The following is a 19,585-nucleotide window of genomic DNA, read 5'->3' as shown; positions in this document are numbered from 1 at the left end:
AAAACAAAGATGCCCAATGACCAGTGCAGAGTTGTTCATGTTGCTGTGATGTGGATCCCTCTTCACCCTGACTCCTTTCACCCATGCCAGTCTTCTGTGATGGCTGTGGCACTCATGAATGCTTGGAAAGGTGTGTGTGAGCACAGGTGTGTATGTGTGTGCACAGGTGTGTGTGTGTGAGCACAGGTGTGTGTGTGTGTGAGAGAGCACAGGTTTGTGTGAGCTTGGAAAGGTGTGTGTGATCACAGGTGTGTGTGTGAATATAGGGGTGTGAGTGAGCACAGGTGTGTGTGTGAATATAGGTGTGTGAGTGAGCACAGGTGTGTGTGTGAATACAGGTGTGTGAGTGAGCACAGGTGTGTGTGTGAATATAGGTGTGTGAGTGAGCACAGGTGTGTGTGTGAGCACAGGTGTCTATGTATGTCAGCACAGGTGTGTGTGAGTTTGGAAAATGTGTGTGAGCATAGATGCATGTGCACAGGTGTGTGTGTGAGCACAGGTGTGTGTGTGTGAGCTTGGAAAGGTGTGTGTGATCACAGGTGTGTGTGTGAGTGAGCACAGGTGTGTGTGTGAGCACAGGTGTGTGTGAGCTTAGAAAGGTGTGTGTGATCACAGGTGTGTGTGAGCACAGGTGTGTGTGTAAGCACAGGTGTGTGTGTGAGCACAGGTGTGTGTGAGCTTGGAAAGGTGTACATGTGAGCATAGGTGTATGTGCACAGGTGTGTAGGTGCATGTGTCAATGAAGACACTGAGTTTCCTTTCATAGTGGACATGATGGCAGTGAGGTCAATGTGTGTAGAAGCAAGAGCCTGAGGGTTGAGGTGACCATGAGAAGATGAGTCTCCTTAAAATCCACAAGGCTGTGGTGGAACTGGAGAGCTCTCCTCAAGCAGCAGCAATGCCCTGGCTGGTATCTGGATTACATATCTTTGTGACAATATTGCTTGCAACACTAAAGATGCTGTTTCCAAAGGAACTTTTCCCAGGACTGAGATTACTGATCCAAAGTGAAATAAGACTTTTGTGACTTGTGAAATGTGAATGGTTTTCCCAGAGGGTTGCACCAATGTCCAGGACCACCAGCAATGCACGTGTGCACCAGTTCTGGCACATCTGCTGCAGACACATGACAATTCAGGAGTTGAAAATCTCTTCGCGTTGCTGTTTTCAGTCATGTGTCAGTGATTGACACCCTGATAGCCTTCATTTCTAAGGTAGGGGATATTTTCTCTGAGAAATTGTCACTTTCATACGAAGTCTCAAGAGGGTAAGTTACCATAATCAAGATGACAAATTTGGATCTTAGATTCACAGTGATTTGTGAGTTTTTCACCTATACTTCTCAGACACAATTCAGCCCAGATCATCTGGAAAGTCATGTTTGGAAAGAGGAAAATAGCTGGGATAAAATCTTTATTTTGACAGGCAAAACAAAGTGGTGCTAATGTCCAAACACGTCAGGGCCGTTAATGCTTCTAAAAATGGTCTCCACTTTAGGAAATGATATACATTTTTAGACTAAAGGACATAAATATTTTCTCATAGTCAAACTTAATGTCATTAACTCGAAAAGTGAAGAAGGTCATAGATCTTTCTGTACTTTATACTGTAGCTTTGGGTTGAAGTAAGACTTAGAGAGGTCGTGTGGGCGCAGCTCCTTCTAAGCCTGTAATCCCAGCAGTACTTTGGGAGTGGCCGAGACGGGCGACTGTAATTTTGAGGTCAGAGAGATCGAGACCATCCTGGAAGCCGACACGGGGTGGAAACCCTTGCCCTACTAAAAATACAAAAACTAGCCGGCGAGGTGGCGATGTAGTCCCAGCTACTCGGGAGAGGCTGGAGGCAGAGAATGGCGGAACCTGGGAGGTGGAGCTTGCAGTGAGCTGGAGATCCGGCCACTGCACTCCAGCCTGGGCCACAGAGCTGGTGACTCCCTGTCTCAAAAAAAAAAAAAAAGACTTAGAGATAGCAACTCTGAAATCCACCTTCAGATATTATAGGGTTTTTTTTTTTTGCAGGAAGTTTCTTTTATAATGTAATAAATGCTTAAAGAAGAATTATACTGTGAGTTGAACAGTATGCAACCTGGCACTTAGCAAGTGATCAAGAAATAATTGATGAGTGAATGAACGAACAGATGACAGATGTAACCAAAAATCAAAACTAAAATCACTTCTGAAGTCGAGGATGTGCTTCTCATTACGTAACTCTTTTGTTACACATTCTTGGTCTTAAGGGAAGAATTCTTGGCTTCCGTGACATGAAATCGCTGCGATACCCTGCACCCCAGCACCTTGGGAGGCCAAGGAGGAGTGGATCACTCTGGAGACCCCAGGGAGCTCTGGAGACCAGCCTGGTCAACATGGCGGAAACCCCGCCCCACTAAAAATACAAAAATTGAACAGGGGTGGTGGTGGGCACACGCCTGGGTAATCCCAGCTGCTTGGGAGGCCGAGGCCGGAATGCTTGGAATTCAGGAGTGGAAGGCAGGAGCCGGAGATCAAGGCACCCAAAGCCCAGGTGACAGAGTGAGACTTGTTTCAAAAAAAAAAAAAAACCAAAAAAGTCTGAGTGTATATTGTCTCTTCTCCTCAGTTGTAACACTGTGCTCTTTCTGGAGCTCTGTTTGATGGTCTTAATTTAAATTATGCCAATAACAAGCATTTTTGAGGAAGTCAGTTGATAACACACATGATTCTATGTGTGCAATGAGATCGCATTCTTAAAAAAACGTGTAACTTATTCTGTATCTGGGAGCAGATTCCATGTTATGAGACTGTTTTTCAGGCCAGTGCTCCTGCCGCGCGGGCTCCTTTAGCACGGTTCCTCCGTGGGATTGCAGATGTGTCACAATTTCTAGGCACAAACTAATGTCAATCTGCATGCACTTAAGTCCTCAGTTGTTAAACTAAATCATTTCCTCCTTTTCAGGCATTTTTCTCATCTGGATTTAATATAGATCTGTTCTCACACAAGCATCTGTGGAATGAGCCTGGACATTGCTACGGAGAGCTGGTTAGAGGAGGAGGAAAGAAAGAATAATGGCTAATCATCAAGTTGCAGTGTGGGTGTTTGGTTGGGAAGAACCAGCTGGCGGAGGGATGGTTACTACCTCTGACTCAGAGACCTGGGCAGTGACCCCTATGGTCTGGTCGAGAAGGAGCCACATGTCTTTGGTGACTTCTTTGTTTACTCTCAGAGTTTAACTATGAGGCAGAAATGGTTTCTTTGCCAAAGTCTAGATTTGATGAAACATGACTAATTCTAATTTTAGATCTGAGCTTGGACCTTTCTTCTAGTCATTGCTGCAAAGTGGTGCTTATGGGAAAGGAGAGTATTCTTCATGATCAGCTCTGTCTTACATTCAAGTGCTGTCGGTCATGGAGGGACTAGAGCATCAGCCCTAAGCCACAGCTGGAAAGTCCTCTGCATTGCACAACAGGGATTACAAAGCAAAGTGAGATCATACGTGGGCAAAGGAAAAAAGAGAAGGCAAAACATTAAAAATCTCAAATATTTGAAACCAGATTTCAGTTGAAATATGTAAGTTAATCAGTATCAAGCAAAAATGTCAGGCCCCGGAAAGCCAGTCTCTCCTTCACATGTATGTAAATACAGTTTGGGTTCTGATACCATTGACTGCTGAATTTAATATTAAGATAAAGTGTAGTAGAGTAAAAGGCCTTCTTCCACTCATTCAGTCAAAAGAAATTTGCTGAATGCTTTCCTTATGAGCAAGGCACTAAGCCAAGTTATGGCACTCCACTCTGTTAGCTTTCAAACACACCACCCCGACACCATCACCATGAACAACATCATCACCAGCACCATCACCATCACCATCACCATCGTTATCACCACTGTCATAATACCCGACACCATTCCCATTACTCAACAGCCCTCATCACCATCACCATTCCCATCCCAGCACCATCATTATCACCATCTCTATCCCCATCTTATCACCATCATCATCTCCAACACCATCCCCATCACCAACACTATCATCATCACCATAGCCATCCCCATTCCCACACTATCATCACCATCACTACCATCACCATCATCAACACCATCACCAATGCTGTTTCCATCTCAACACCATCACTCTTCTAACCCCATCACTTATTCCAACTTGATCACCATCACCACCACCAACACCATCCCCATTCCAACACCATCCTCATGACCAACACCATCACCACCATCACGATCGTCAACACCATCGTCATTACCATCACCATCACCATCGCAATCATTAACACCATCTCTGCCCCAACACCATCACCATCACCAACACCATTTTCCTTTGGATCTCCAGGCTTTCTTCATACATTAGCTCATTGATATTGGCCCTATGTGGTAGATATTATGGTCCTCATTTGTTTTTGATAGACATGGAGCCTCAGAACAGTGACATTACTTGCCTGAGTCACATGCTAATAAATGGCAAAACTATATCAGTTTTATACTTCCTCAGATTCTCAGTTTTCTGTGGGATGTATCAGGAGACCATACCACATTAATCACGAGGATAAAAACGACCTTCATAGTAATGTATTACGTTCATATCAGTGCTTAAATGTTTTGAAGCACCTTTACATTTATTATGTCATTTAAGCTTATAGTAATCCCATAGAATGACAAGAACGTGTTATTATGGTCAAATTTAAAGCATATTTTGTTAATTATCTCATTTCCAAAACAAATTTGCAGTAAATTAAGTATCTGGTAACACATTTCCAAAATTAATCATTGAAGTGTGATGACACAGAAGTTATTCCAGGGCTATTGGTTAATTCTGGGTCAGTTTCTTCATGGAAACTGCATCTGAAAAGCTAAACTGGAAGGTACCTATATTCAAAATGGCTAAAGGACTGATTAGGATTGGGATTTTTCCTAAATTAGCAGTGACATTTTTTTTCCACAAAGGATTATGCTTGGGGTTCCTGAATAACTGATTCCACCAACCATTGATTGACCTCCTGCTACGTGCCAGGTGTTGGGCTGAACACTGCGGATACAAGAGGAGTAAGACACAGGTCCTGGCCTTGAGAGCTTACATCCTGTGTGAGAGGCAGACACACAAGGAGAAATGTTCAATGCAGCGTCCCGGCTGTGATAGTCATATCCCGAGTGCTCCATGGGGACAGAGGAGAGGCCCTGAGCTCACCTATGGGTCTGCCAGCATGAAGGCAAGAGAGGTTTCCAGCCTCAGGCACCTCCTGAACCCAGTCTAGAAGCATAAGTGAGAATTAGCCCAGTAAAAGGTTGGATGACAGAAAGGATCTGAGCAGAATGGACAGCACAAAACAACCCTGTGGGTGGCGAAATAGCTGAGGGTGTATAGGGAGCTGTGCTGGAGTCAAAAGCAACTTGTGTCAGTTTGCCTCAGACTTTCTTGATTTTAGCACTGAAAGTCTCACATCCTGGCCATCTCCTTAGTCCTAAGCCAACTGGGGTAGATGGTTACCCAAGGTGGCAAGAAATAAAGTTAAAAAGATAGCCAGTGGCTGCATTATGGAGGGTTCTGTGTGTCACGTGAAAGTCGTTTGGATTTGTGTTATGGGTGATGGGGATCCACCGAAGGGTTTCAGGGACACTGCATGGTCAGGGAGGGACAGGAGAGACGTGACTTCCTGGAGGGGACAGGCAGCCTCATAGTAAGTGTGGAGGAGAGGAAGCAAGTGAAAGCTTTGGAAGGGTTAAATCAATGGCAACTGAATGAGAGAGGCCTATTTGGGGAAGTGATTTGAGTTGGGAAGGACAGGTGTGCGGAGAGTTGATTAAACTATGATAGTTTGGTTTGGGATATGCTGTGTTGAAGGCACCTGCGTGACCTTCATGTGCATAAGAGCACACAGATTAGCATCAACAACCTTTCCAGGGTGCCGCTTTCCATTGCTCTTTTAGGTCTGATTTGCTAGGAACCGGAAAGATGTGGAATTCCAGCTGAACTGCATTTCTGGAGAACTCACAGTGAGCCAGGCCTTATGTTTAGATTCAGGGTATACAATGCTGAAAAGAACAAGTTTTAAGTAGGGTAGGAAACTTCCCAGATTGGAAAAAAAATTACTAGCATTGAAATACAATCTTTAAAGCAATATTTTCTCCAGCTCACAGCTCCTGGAATCCATTCCTTTTTGTGAAGCTCAGATGCGTAGCATGGGCAGGAATTGTACCATTGGGCGTAGAGTTGGGTTTTGGGAGGCATGTGGAGGGACGTGCTTTGGCATGGCTGGGGAAGGCTTGTGGCTGGTCTTGAGATAACTCGGCTTGTTCCCTGCAGCTCCTTCCTGCTCATGTGGATGTCCCCGACCCACATCAGTCCTAGTACCTCGTTCTTTCCACTACAGCACTCTTCACACTTTAGAATTGTCTATTTATTTATATATTTAAATAATTAAAATATCTGGCTGCCCTACCAGACTATATACTCAAGAAGGGCATGAAGCATCTATTTCACTCACCGTTGTAGCTGGCACACAGTAAGCATTTCTTGAAACAATGGATCTCAAGCCTGGTTGTACACTGGAATCAGCTTGAACATCTAAAAATTTCTGATGCCTGAGTGCTTCCCCTCAAAGTTTTTGATTCAGTTGATCTGGGGTGTGGTTCAGACATTGTTTTGTTGTTGTTGTTTTGTTTTTTGGTTTGTTTTGTTTTTGTTTTTTGAGATGGAGTCTCACTCTGTCGTCCAGGCTAGAATGCAATGGTGCAATCGTGGCTCACTGCACCTCCGCCTCCTGGGTTCAAGTGATTCTTTTGCCTCAGCCTCCTGAGTGGCTTGGATTACAGGCATGAGCCACCACACCCAGCTAATTTTTGTTTTCTTAGTAGGGACTGGGTTTCACCATGTTGGCCAGGCTGGTCTTGAACTCCTGACCTCAGGTGATCCATCCGCTTTGGCCTTCCAAAGTGCTGGGATTACAGGTGTGAGCCACCACACCTGGCCCAGATGCTGGTTTTATGTGTTTGTCTTTCTTTAAGTTCCCCAGGTGATTCTACTGTGCAGCACATTTTAAGATTGTTAAAACTCGTATTCTGGCCTACCAGATTTATAGAATCAGGGTCTTTGTAGGTAGGGCCTAAGGAATTTGCACGTTTACAAATGACCCAGGAAATTGTTATGCAACCTTGAATTTGAGGCCCATGGGTGCAGAGAGCTGTCATCAGTGTGGCCATGGAAGAGACCTCTGTGGGCAGCATGTGGGAAGGGGGGAGGGTGAATGTCAGGGAGACTCTGGGGTTGGTGCAGGGTCTTTTACTTCCACTGTACAATTACCATCATGCTCACGACTCAGCTGCTGCCCCCAGATGGCCTTTTTTAGTTGGTCTTTGGTGAAATCCTGGCCTCAGTATTGTTTTAAAACTCTCTGATGTGCAGCCAGGGCCAAGAACTGCTGGTGGGAGGAGCCAAACAGAAGAGGTGTGGACAGTTGGGGGCCAGGGTTAGGAGGTGGGTTGTAGGTAGAGTTGGCAGCTAAAAGAAAGTGGAATAACCCAGAGTTTGGGGATTTGGGCTGAACCACCAGGTCCTAGATCAGGAGCGTGTGTTAATTTCCTAGAGCTGCCATAACCAGTTACAGCCATGCATTGCTTAACAACAGGGGCATGGTTTGAGAAATGTGATGAATGTTAAACGATTTCATTGTTGTGGGAACATCATAGAATATCTAGATGGCATAGCCTACTACACACCTAGGCTATGTGGCATAGCCTATTGCTCCTAGCCTACAAACCCGTACAGCATGTGACTGTACTGGGTACTACAGGCAACTGTAACATGATGGGAAGTGTCTGTGTATCTAAACATGGAAAAGGTACAGCAAAAACCTGCTATTATAATCTTATAGGACCACCATGGTATATGTGGTCTGTCACTGTATCACAAACATGATGGCTTAAAACAACAGAAATTTATTATCTCACGGTTCTGGAGGCCACAAATCCCAAATCAAGGCTCATGCAGGGCTGGTTCCTTCTGAAGGACCCAAGGGAGAGTCTGTTCCAGGCCTCTCCTGGCTTCTGATGGCTGCAGCCAGTGCTCGGCTTGTAGACGCGTCACTCCAATCCCTGCCTCTGTCTTCACATTCCCTTCTCCCTCGTGTTTCTCCTCTGTCTCTGTGTCTCAAATCTCCCTGTCCTTTTTCTGATAAGGACACCAGTCACTGGATTTAGGACCCACCCTAAATTCAGGTTGAGCTCATCTTGGGATCCTTCATGACATCTGCAGACACTTTTTCCAAATAAGGTCACGTTCACAGATTCTGGGAACTAGGACCTGGACAGATCTTTTTGGGGGACAACATTCAACCCACTACCAAGGGTAACGGACTTCACAGTTCCCACCCAACAGTATGGCTGAGACAGGTGAGAAAGCTCCCAGCAGACAGACCACTTGGCCATGCCTGAGGTGGGAACAGCATCTCCTTCTCCTTCAGAAACAGAGTCCATGAAGACACAGCACGTGGGGAGAGTTCATGGTGGAAGGTGGGGCAGCGAGAGTTTTAGGTTTGAAATCAACATTTTAAAAAGCTTTTACACACACACACACACACACACACACACACACACACACACACACACAGAGTTAATTAAGGTTATTCTAGGTGGGTACCTGGGATCCCATGGTTCCCTGCTGCCACTATCCTGGGAGGAGATGACAGAGGAAGCCCACTCTTACTGCCCATCTTAGATTTAACCTTTGTCATCACCCTCATCCTTTGGTTAGTTTTTTTTCTGTATGAAAAGTGCTTTCTTCATGTGGAATAAATGGGTGTCTTTGGATATCAAAGAAAGTCTATACATTTTAAAGGAAACTTAAAATGCTTGGCAGACAGAAAGGGACTTTTTCTTTCCTACAGTGAGGAGTGGAGGCAAAGCTTGGGGGGAGTTTTCACTGCAAGGTGTGGCTGACGTTTTTATTTACAGTAAATTTTAGAAGGGATTCTCTGGCAAAGCAAATGCTAACACGCACTTTTCCAGGTACAAAATCATCCTGTGGCTCTGCTCTTCCACTTTGTGGCTGAAAAGGGATCTGTGGAATCTTTGCCCACCCAGAATTGCTGTGACGTTATTTATCAAAGGAAATACCTTGAATTTCAGGTACTCGGATGCAAATTAAAGGACATATTCTCCCTTCTCCACCCAATAGGTTTATGGTGTTATTTCAACATCAAAATCGAAATCATGAGTTTCCTTGGATTTTATTCAATGGGCTGAAAACTGTCAGTTTAGAGAAAGTGAATGTTTCCAACCATTTCAATAGAGGCTTTAGGCAGTGAGCTACTGTCGGAGCCTCTAAGATGAACCAGTTCCTATCTTAAGACTAACATCACTGCTGTGAACGCACGCCAGAGAAACATACCCACAATATAGACTGGACATTTTAAAACCTGCTAAAAAAAAAAAGGTAAAAATACATGAGAAGATGTAAAAGAACTTGCCCTTGTTACCCAAATACCCTTAGAAACTTATTTTCATATTGCCTTGTAGATGGTGTGAACTTTAAAAGGTCAAATAGTAAGTATGTCCTTATTTGGAAAATAAGGCATATTTCTTGTGAGGAATATTGGCTGATCCAGAAAAAAATATAAAGAACAAAAGAAAACAGCCAGAAATCTAGCACCTGGTAAAAATGTGTGTTTCATGGGGCCTCTGGTCTCTTGGCGTTGTCTGGGTGAAGGAGTCTGTCCCCAACCTGTCGTGGGTGGACTCGGGGGCCGGGGTGGGACCCCGTTTTGCTCTCAGCGTTTCCTCCCAGCTGGGCATCACTTTTTTTCCCACTGACTGGGATTCAGCACTCACCCAGAGCCATTTCCTGTGAATTCCTGTGGGACCAGATCTTTTTCCTTCCTCTTGTAAAAAAAATTCTGACCCTACGTCATAGGCTTAACTTTGATTTCCAAATTTAAATGTATGAAACTGATGTTATTTGGGATGAGTGAATACCAGGACGATTGAAGAGGTGGAAGCAAGATGCAGGCAGCAGAGCCGCAGCCCCTGGACGCTGAGAAACCCTGGAGTGAATCCTCCTCGGGTCTGTGCCTCACCTTGGGAGCAAATCAACCGCACTGAACTCTTTCGGGCCATAAGGGGACCATTCACTCCATGATTTCTGCAGGATGTATTATACCCTTGAAGCAACTCAAAAAAAAAAAAAAAAAAAAAATACTGTCTGGAGACTGCAGGGAAAAAGAAACCAACCCCCAAACCAAATACACCGAGGGCTTTGTGCTCCTACATCCTGTGCTCCCGCCATTCATCCATAACAAAATTACTGTAATCATATCTGCAACGGAGGAGGAATCAAATTTGCTCTTCGGTTCTGCTGTTTGGGTAGAGGTTTTCTCAAGGGGACAGGAAAGATGGATCTTGCCCTTTGGGGATTCAGTGGAATTTTTTCTTGGCAAACCGTGTTTTCTAAGATCAGCAGTTGGTTGAAAAGGAACTTGTAGAGTGGTCTGAAAGGAGGTAATCATTACTCCAAGGAGTTCTGCCTCTGCACGAAACATTTCAAAACTTCCATAACAGAAATCCCAGAGGGAGGATGTTCCAGAATTGAGTGGCTGCAGGCTCAGGATAGACATCAAGTTCCTGCCTCTCCCTGCCTCGGAGCTCTGCCTCCCTCGGCTGCTGGCTTGGAGCTCAGGCCTGTCCCCTAGGATCATAGAACAGCCGCAATGGCTGCCCTGGCATGACCTTCTCCTATCGTCCTGCAGAGCAGCAGAAACAGCAGCAGTACCTGCTCCTTCCTGGTACTCTCTCTGTCACTCACCATTGTGATATAACACACATGATACAAAATCCCCGATTTTAACCATTTTAAAGATACTAGTCAATAGCAGGTAACACATTTACAACATTGGGCAACCATCTCTACTTTCTAGTTCCAGGATATTTTCATGACCCCAGGAGGACATCTATACTCATTAAGCAGTCTCTCCCATTCTCCCAGCTCCAAGTCCCCAGAAACCATGAGTTTGCCTTCTGTCTCTCTAGATATGCCATTTCTGGACATCGCATAGAAATGGAATCATGCAGCACGTGGCTTTCATGTCTGCCTTCTTTCACCCAGCATCGTGTCTCTGAGTTCACCCATGGTATAGCACGTACCATTCCATTTTATGGAAGATGCTATTTCGTTGCATGGCTGTACCACATTTTGTTTATCCTGGTTGTCTCCTTTTTAAGAGCGAGGAAGATCTTTCCCAGAGCCCCTGGCAGATATCTCTCCCTGTCTCACCAGCCAGACCTGAATCTGGAGGTGATGCTTAATCCAAAAACCGGTGGGATGACGGGATGATTGGGGGTGCTCTTCAACCCTCCTGTGTGGGGAAATGTCTCTTTCCTGGGCTTACAGTAGTCTGGAGGAAGCTCCCTGAATGACATGGGACTCTGCCATCAAGCGTGGTGTGGGGAGTGGATTTGGGGCGGCCATCCACAGTGCTGCTGCAGCACCTGGCTCCTAAGCTCATGACCCTCTAGATCTACAGTAACTACAATGAAACGGGCGTTAAAATGGAAATTTCACAAGGGTTCCAATTTGATAGATGTCATTTACTAAACAACCTATGGATTAGGCCGTTCTTACATTTGCTATAAAGAAATACCTGAGACAAAGTAATTTATAAAGAAGAGGTTTCATTGGCTCATGGTTCTGCAGGCTGTACAAGGATAGTGCTGACGTAGCTTAGCTATGAGGACTTTTACTCACAGCAGAAGGCGAAATGGGAGCTTGGTGTCACCTAGTGAAAGCAGGAGCAAGAGAGAGTGCGGTGGAGGGAGAATGTGTGTGTGTTGGGGGATACACCCTTTTACACAGATCTCGTGTGAACTCAGAGCAAGCGTTCACTCATCACCTAGGAGATGACCAAACTCATTTATAAGGGGTCTGCTCCTGTGATCCAAACACCTTCCACCAGGCCCCACTTCCAACCCCAGGGATCATGTCTCAATATGAGCTTTGGAGGAGACAATCATCCAAACCACATCAACCAAGGGGGGCAACTCTTCATTGGTGGAATTTACAAAAGGAAGCCTTCTAAAAGAAGTTTCACAACTCCTAAGCACTCAAACAGAAAATGGAAAGAAAGATGTGAAGAGATTTCTTTGAAGATAAAGGCTGATTGTCCCCCACCCCTGACCCACCCCACTGTCCTCCTCCCTTAAGCCGGGAAGGGACCACTCAAGCAGAGTGACAGGATGTGCTCACGATGCTACCCTGCAGGGTGAAATGTGTGTCCGCAGCTGGAGAGGCTGACGCCTGCACCTGTGGGTGTGAGAGACCTCCGGGGAACCTGTGGCTGCCAGAGAGCCGCGGGCTGGGACCGACTGGCACTCCCGAGTGTGGTCAGGATGAGGAGCCCCGTATTAATCATGTTTTTTAGCTTCTGTATTTTACGATGCTTTGGCATGTTGATCTGGGAGAGGCCATCGCATTCAAGCTAGCTGATTCCTAGAGAGAGTAACTCCTCCTGCCTCCCGCAAGCCTGCCTGCCGTATGCAAACCAGCCCATCCAAAGCCTGTATCCCCCAGTCGTCTTCTTTATCAATCTCTCCCACTCCAGGCCAGCATTCCCCAGTCCTAATCACTCCAAGGCCAGGCACCAGACGGCGAGGGACAGGTCCTACACCCCAGAGCCTGCTGACCTTATTCTAACTCGCCGCTCTAGCCCTGCCCACCCTGTTTTACCCATTTCTCCCCACAAAAACCACAGTAAAGACTCTTGCTACAGTCTCCCTCACTCCTGCCTCCTGGCCACCTCAGTGCTTCCCCGTGTGGCCCTGCATAGGATGGTGGCCTCCTCTTCTTGGCAACTGTGAGTAACAAACTTTTCAACGGCAGCCGTCTTCTGGTCTGTTTGCCTCACCATACCTGAATACTAATAAAGCCTACATTTTAAAACAAGCATGCAAATGCTTCCTGGGGACCTGATGCAGCCCACACAGAAGAGACAACTGGTGTGAGTCATCTTGGATCCTGTCCACAAGGCCCCCAAGAGGGTCAAGTGGCCCCACTCCAGCAGTACTATGAATGCCAGAGATCTGGGGCTAGGAGGAAGAAACACGTCAGTCTGCATGCATCAGCCTGGGTCATTGGAGCCACAAAAGGGAGAAGCCCAGGACAGAGTCAGCCCAGCAACTGGTGGCCCCAGCAAAGGCAGCATCACCCTTACTGCTCTGAGGAATTCTTTCTTTCTTTTTTTTTTTTTTTTTTCTAAGATGGAGTCTCTCTCTGTGGTATAGGCTGGAGTGCAGTGGTGCAATCTCGGCTCACTGCAGCCTCCACCTCCTGGGTTCAAGCGATTCTTCTGCCTCAGCCTCCTGAGAGCTGGGATTACAGACACTCACCACCACGCCTGGCTAATTTTTGTATTTTTAATAGAGACGGGGTTTCACCACGTTGGCCAGGCTGGTCTCAAACTCCTGACCTCAAGTGATCTGCCTATCTCAGCCTCCCAAAGTGCTGAGATTACAGGTGTAAGCCACCAGCCCTGCTCCAAAGAATTCTGCACAGGCTGGTCCTTTCCTGGCATTCTTTCTCTTTGAAACATTCTGACCAGCAGAAGATACTGTGTCCTGTGAGTGGCCCTGGCTGGGAACTACTGGTCAACCCACCCTGCAATAGTAATATTTCACTAATATGTCTGGATATTGAGCATCTAATAGAATTTTGGTATTTTCCCCTACTGAATGTCTCTTTTTGCTGTTGTAACGTAGGTTGGAGCATGAACGAACAAGTTGAGAGAGATCTTTGAAGTCACTGCTGTAATTCTTTCTTGTTACCAATGAGAAGTAGAGTCCGAGACAAGCGTCATGGTTTTTCCTTGCTCAGCAGATAGCTAATCGGTGGCTGAGCTCAAGCCAGATCTCAGCCTTGAACATAATCGTGTAAGGGAAGAAACTATAATTAGGTAGTCAAATAAAAATGATGCCAATATGCATAATTGAGCTCCATTACCTGGTGCCTCTAAAACATTAGATGGATTTTGTTATAGGGATGGAAAAGAGTGATCAGCCGATCCTTTCCTCTCTAACGTAAACTCCAAACTGGCAGTCACCTGCTCTGTCCTGCGTATTGTTACGTCCCTAGCAACGTGCCTGGCATATTGAAGGTGCTACAGGAAATGCCTGTTCAGAGATTAAATGAAGAGTAATAGATTTAAAGTCATTTTATCTTACCTATAAAGTTATTGGGTGTCTGCAAAGAAATTTTGTCATTGGAAATTTTGTTTTACAGTTAATTATAATTTTATGACGTCATCTGTGTTATCCCTTCAAGAATGTACTGAGCATATTCTTGAGCATTTTTATCTCTCTTTCTTGACATTTTAAAGGTTCAGATACCAATAAAGGCATTTGCTGTGATTAAATGTTGCTTTAGGTACAAGAAGGAGGGGGCGCGGGCTGAGGCGTGGCAGTCAGTGAGCTTGTGCTGACCATGTCTGACTGTCCAATTCGTCCCGGAGCTTGGATGTGACGTGTGTGTGTGTGTGTGTGTGTGTGTGTCTGCTGGGAATAGGGTGCCTTTGTACTTAATTTGATTAATGTAGTAGGCAGAATAAAGGTCCCCCAAAAGATGTCTTAAGCGCTGACCTGTTACCTTACATGGCAAAAGGGAAGTAAAGTTGCAGATGGAACTAAGATTGCTAATCATCTGACGTTAAAATTGGAAGATGATTCTGCATTACCTGGGCAGTCCTAATGTAATCACAAGGACCCCTAAAAGTGGAAGAGAGGGCAGGAGAGGAGTCAGAGTTGGAGAACACAGTGGAAGCAGCTCAGGGTGATGTGCTGTGAGAAGGACTCAGCCCAACCTCGCTGGCTTTAAAGATCCAAGAGGGCCATGTGCCGTGGAGTGCAGGGGTCCCCAGGAGCTGAAAACAAGAAGAAAGCATGTTTTCCTCTAGAGGCTCCAGAAAGGAACCTGGCACTGCTGACACCTTGGTTTCAGCCCAGCGAGACCCGTGCAGGACTGCAGCCTCCAGAATTGTAACACAATGGACACATTTATATTGTTTTAAGCCCTGACTTTGTGCTAATTTGTTACAGCAGCCATGGGAAATTAACAAAGTCAACTTGGATGGAGAGTGAGACATGCATGTTAAGCCTACAAACATGAATGATGATTGATTTATCAAAGCCAAAGCATTGAAGCTTACTCTGTGCCATCGAAGGTAATTGTGCTCATCCAGTCACTGGAAATATCTGGAGGGGATGCTGTATTATGGAGAGTCATTGCCTGTCATCCCTCTGTAGGCTATAGGGAAGGTAAGCCAGCCAGCACGTTTTTATTAGGTTAGTCAGGTCTTTACTATCGAATAAGAAAAACCAGAAGCAGAGTGGGTTAGAAATCTGAGGACCACATCAATCACACCTTTTGTGTAAGCGGCATATTTTATTGCCTTTTATCATTCATAAAAGACGGAGCTGCCAGCGTCTGATGACTGTCAGATGTATAAATTATATTCTACCTGCCTTAAGAAGAGTGCGGTTGCAAGTCCCTAATGGTGTGGAGGCACACGGCAGCTCTGACGGGATTTCCCAATTTTACTCTCCATCACCTGCAATGACTGCGAAATGAGATGAAAAATTCAACCCTAGTTACATGAGGATGTTCCCAGGCTCATGCAGGGAATCTTCAGTGAGAATGAAACTCTTGTTTTTTCCTGAATCTGACATAGCTTGGGTCTTTGAAGTTGGTAAGATTAGAATCATATGTGCAAAATGATGTAGTATCAATTCGTTTCAGAAACTTTAATACTTTTGCCTTTTAGCTAAAGTTTTAAAAACATCATGTTTTTGATTTTCATTTTTAATTCAATACCGTGTTTTAAAGAAGCTTCGTGGACTCTAAAGCTTTCGGTTGAGCTTTTCCTGCAAATACTCTGTGATGCCAGTTTCTAGACCTGAACTTTATTAATGTGGACACCGAGGCTGCCTTTTAGCCAAAGGTTTTGCCCTGGGCAGATAGGGGAGTACTTTATCAGCCTGCTCTCCTCTTACTTAGGCACATGGAGTATTTAGTCAAATCAACACTGGCTTCTCTCTTGACCTTCCATTTATTATTCCTGACACCAGAACCTGGCTGGAGAAGGACACATCGAGGCTGCCTCCAAGTCATGAAATTGTCCAAACAGGATTTCTCTGAAGTCACGAGAGCTGGAGAGAAAAATCAAATTATGTGATGCAACAAATACTTTTTTCCTTCTCACAAATTCCAGATGACGAAATGTGACTCCCTCCCAGGCTGTAGTGCTTTGCTGAGGTCTCACCTGATGTGCTGGTAAATGGTACTCGTTCCTTAGACACACCACACATCACAAAAACCTGATGACTTCTTCAAACTCAAGGAAGGCTGAGCAATGCCTCTGTTAGCATGGACTGCTGGGTCACTTCTCTTGGGGACCTGAGTGGAAGGAGAAAGCTCGAATCCATGAGTGGGGTTTCACCCATTTGCCCTATTTGTACACGTGCACAGTCTTTTGGGGACATGTTTAATGATGATGGCCGCTGATGGAAGGTGTTGTTCAGTAGCTGAGGGTAAGACCTGAATAGAGCAAGCCCAAGCTCTGAGCTCATGGAGTTTCACGCAAGCCAGGAAACAGACTGGAAGCAAGTCGACAAGGTGCTGTGTTAGATGAGGTGGTCAGGAAAGGTTTTGGTGGAGGGGGGGAGACATCTGAAGAGAGGAGGAAGAGAAGGTTTGAGTGATACATACACCTGCAGGCAGAGGACAGCATATGCAAAGACTCTGAGGTTTGTGCATACAGCTGGAGGCAAAACCAGGAGCAAGACTGGGGCACAGCAGAGCAAGTGGGAGGGGTGTGAAACTTCACGGGAGGGGCCTTGGGAGGCTGTGATGAGGACTTCAGACTGTGATGGAGAGTCGTTGGAACCTGTGAGCAGGACTGTGTCTTGACTAGATTCCTGTTTTAAAGGAATCATTGTGGTTGCCATTTGGAGAAAAGATCAGAGGATCAAAAGTAGAAATAGAGAATGCAGTAAGGAGGAAACTAGAGTGATCTGGGCAAGAGGTGATGGGAACTCGACTTAAGGTGAGAGCAGAGGAGGTGATCAGAAACAGATGAGTTCTTATTCTGTTACGTAGGTTGAACCTGTAGGATTTGCTGAAGGGTTGGATGGGAGAGACAGAGAGAGAGACTGTGAAAAAGAGAAACGTGGGGCAGAAAGAAATGAGGAGGAGAGGAAGGAGGAGAGGAAAGGAAGGAGGGGGGGAGGGAAATAAAGAGAAAACTCCAAGGTTTCTAGCCTAGAACCTTGTGAAATCTTGGCGTTTATTTTCTGAAATGGACAGACTGACAGTGGGGAGGGCAGTCATGTGGAGGGAGGGAGGGATTGGGAGTCTGCTTTGGCCATGTTAAGTGTGACTGCCCATTCGATGTCCAAGCAGCATCAATAATGCCCAGCATGGAAGGACGTTTTCTAGTCCTGGCTGAAATGCGTGAAGGTCTTGTGTTGGTTAAAGGAGGGGCTGGTGTCCTCATTTGCATCTGCCCTTCTTTGCTCCTGCCACCCATTATGGGTGAGCCTGGGGCCATCGACTGCCTTTCTAATGGCTTTGCTGCTGCCTGGCTCACCTCTCTCCACCAGTTCATCCTTCACTCCACTGCCCAAATGATCTCTCTGCAACATGAATCTAATTGTGTTACTGCCACTGCATGATTTTCTAAGGCTCAGTATAACCTTTGGAATACAATTCAAACCCCGGGCCTCTCCTGGCCTGGCTCATCCACTCACTCCTCTCTGCAAGTCATGCTCCAGCAATACTCAGGAATTACGATCATAACAAAGAAAATAACACTTTCTTGAATGTCCCTATGTGCTCAGCTCCATGCTGAGTGCTTTTCATGCATTATCTCACTTAATGCTCACATAAACTATACAAGGTAGTTGGTACCATTACTTGTACTTTACAGATGAGAACATTGACATTTAGAGAATTAAGAATTACATTAAGTAAATTTCTCAAGCTCTCGTGGCTTATAAAGACTGTTAGAACTTGATCCAGGTTCTTTTTGTAAGGAGCAGCCCCATGCTCTTGACCACTGCACCTGTGATTCCTAGGTCAGCAGCAGCAGCACCATACAGCCCCTTGTTATAAATGTAGCTTCTTGGCCTGGGATAGTGGCTCACACCTGTAATCCCACCACTTTGGGAGGCTGAGGTGAAAGGATCACTTGAGCCCAAGAAATCAAAACCAGCCTGGGGAACATGGTGAGACTCCCTCTCTACAAAAATTAAAAGACTAGCTGGATGTGGTGGCACATGCCTCTCATCCCAGTTATTCAGGAGGCTGAGGGAGGAGGATCACTTGAGCCCAGGAGGTAGAGGATGCAATGGGCTGCGTTTGTGCCACTGCATTCTAACTTGGGTGACAGAGACTCTGTCTCAAAAAAAGAAAATGAACAAAACAACAAAACAAACAGAAATGCAACTTCGTGGGGCCCCACCCCAGATCTACTGAATGAGAAACTCTTGGGTGGAGCCCAGCAACTTGAGTTTTCTCAGGCCCACGGGTGACTCCATGAGACCACTGTGCTGCACTGTGCTGCACTGACACTGGCATGCTGTGCTGTGTATGCTGTTTTAAGCCTTAGGTCTTTGCAGATGCTGCTCATCTGACAGCAAATCCTCTCCCCTATGTCAGCCTGGTGGACTCTGAATCTTCCTTCAAGACTCGTTTCCCAGGCCCTGAGAAGTCTCATTTGGTCTCCTGACCCATGAAGGCGTCTCCTTTCCGTGCTGCCAGAGGGTGCTGCATCCTAAGGGGTTCTTGCTGTCATTAGATACAGAGTTTGTTCTGGTGACTTAATTTCTCTGAGCCTTCTCTGCTAAGGGGCAACAATGATACTTACCCACAGGAAGTCTGGCCCCGGTGATCTTCTGAATTTCTTTCTTGCTTTAAGAACAATAATTAATGTCTGCATTTAAAGGCTAAATTAGCAACAAATAGCCCCCTCCTTCCCAACCAATCTCTTAACATGCCTGTAATCCCAGCACTTTGGGAGGCCAAGGCAGGCAGATCACTTAAGGTCAGGAGTTCGAGACCAGCATGGCCAACATGGTGAAATCCTGTCTCTACTAAAAATACAAAAATTAGCCAGGTGTGGCATTGTGCACCTATAATCCCAGCAACTCTAGAGGCCGAGACAGAAGAATCGTTTGAAGCCAGGAAGCAGAGGTTACAGTGAGCCAAGATTGTATCAGTGCACTCCAGCCTGGGTGACAGAGTGAGACTCTGTCTCAAAACAGAAAAACAAATTGGAAGGAAGCAAACAAAACAAAACAAAAAACCATTGAGAAGAACCATTTCTAGCAGAACATCAAGGCTAAAATTATTCATATATAACTGCACACAACTTTTAAAAAACTTGTTTTAGTTCATTTTCTGTTGCTATAACAAAATATCACAGACTAGGTAATTTATAAAGAAAAATAATTTATGTGTCTTATGGTTCTGGAGACTGGGAAGTCCAAGACCTTGGTGCTGGCCTTTGCTTGGATTCTGGTGAGGGCCTTCTTACTCTGTCATCCCATGGCAGAATGTGGAAGGGCA

This window comes from Papio anubis, chromosome 10 (assembly GCF_008728515.1).
Source record: "Papio anubis isolate 15944 chromosome 10, Panubis1.0, whole genome shotgun sequence".
NCBI lineage: Eukaryota > Metazoa > Chordata > Mammalia > Primates > Cercopithecidae > Papio > Papio anubis.
The sequence above is the reverse complement of the archived record's forward strand: the minus strand, read 5'-3'. Positions refer to the sequence as shown.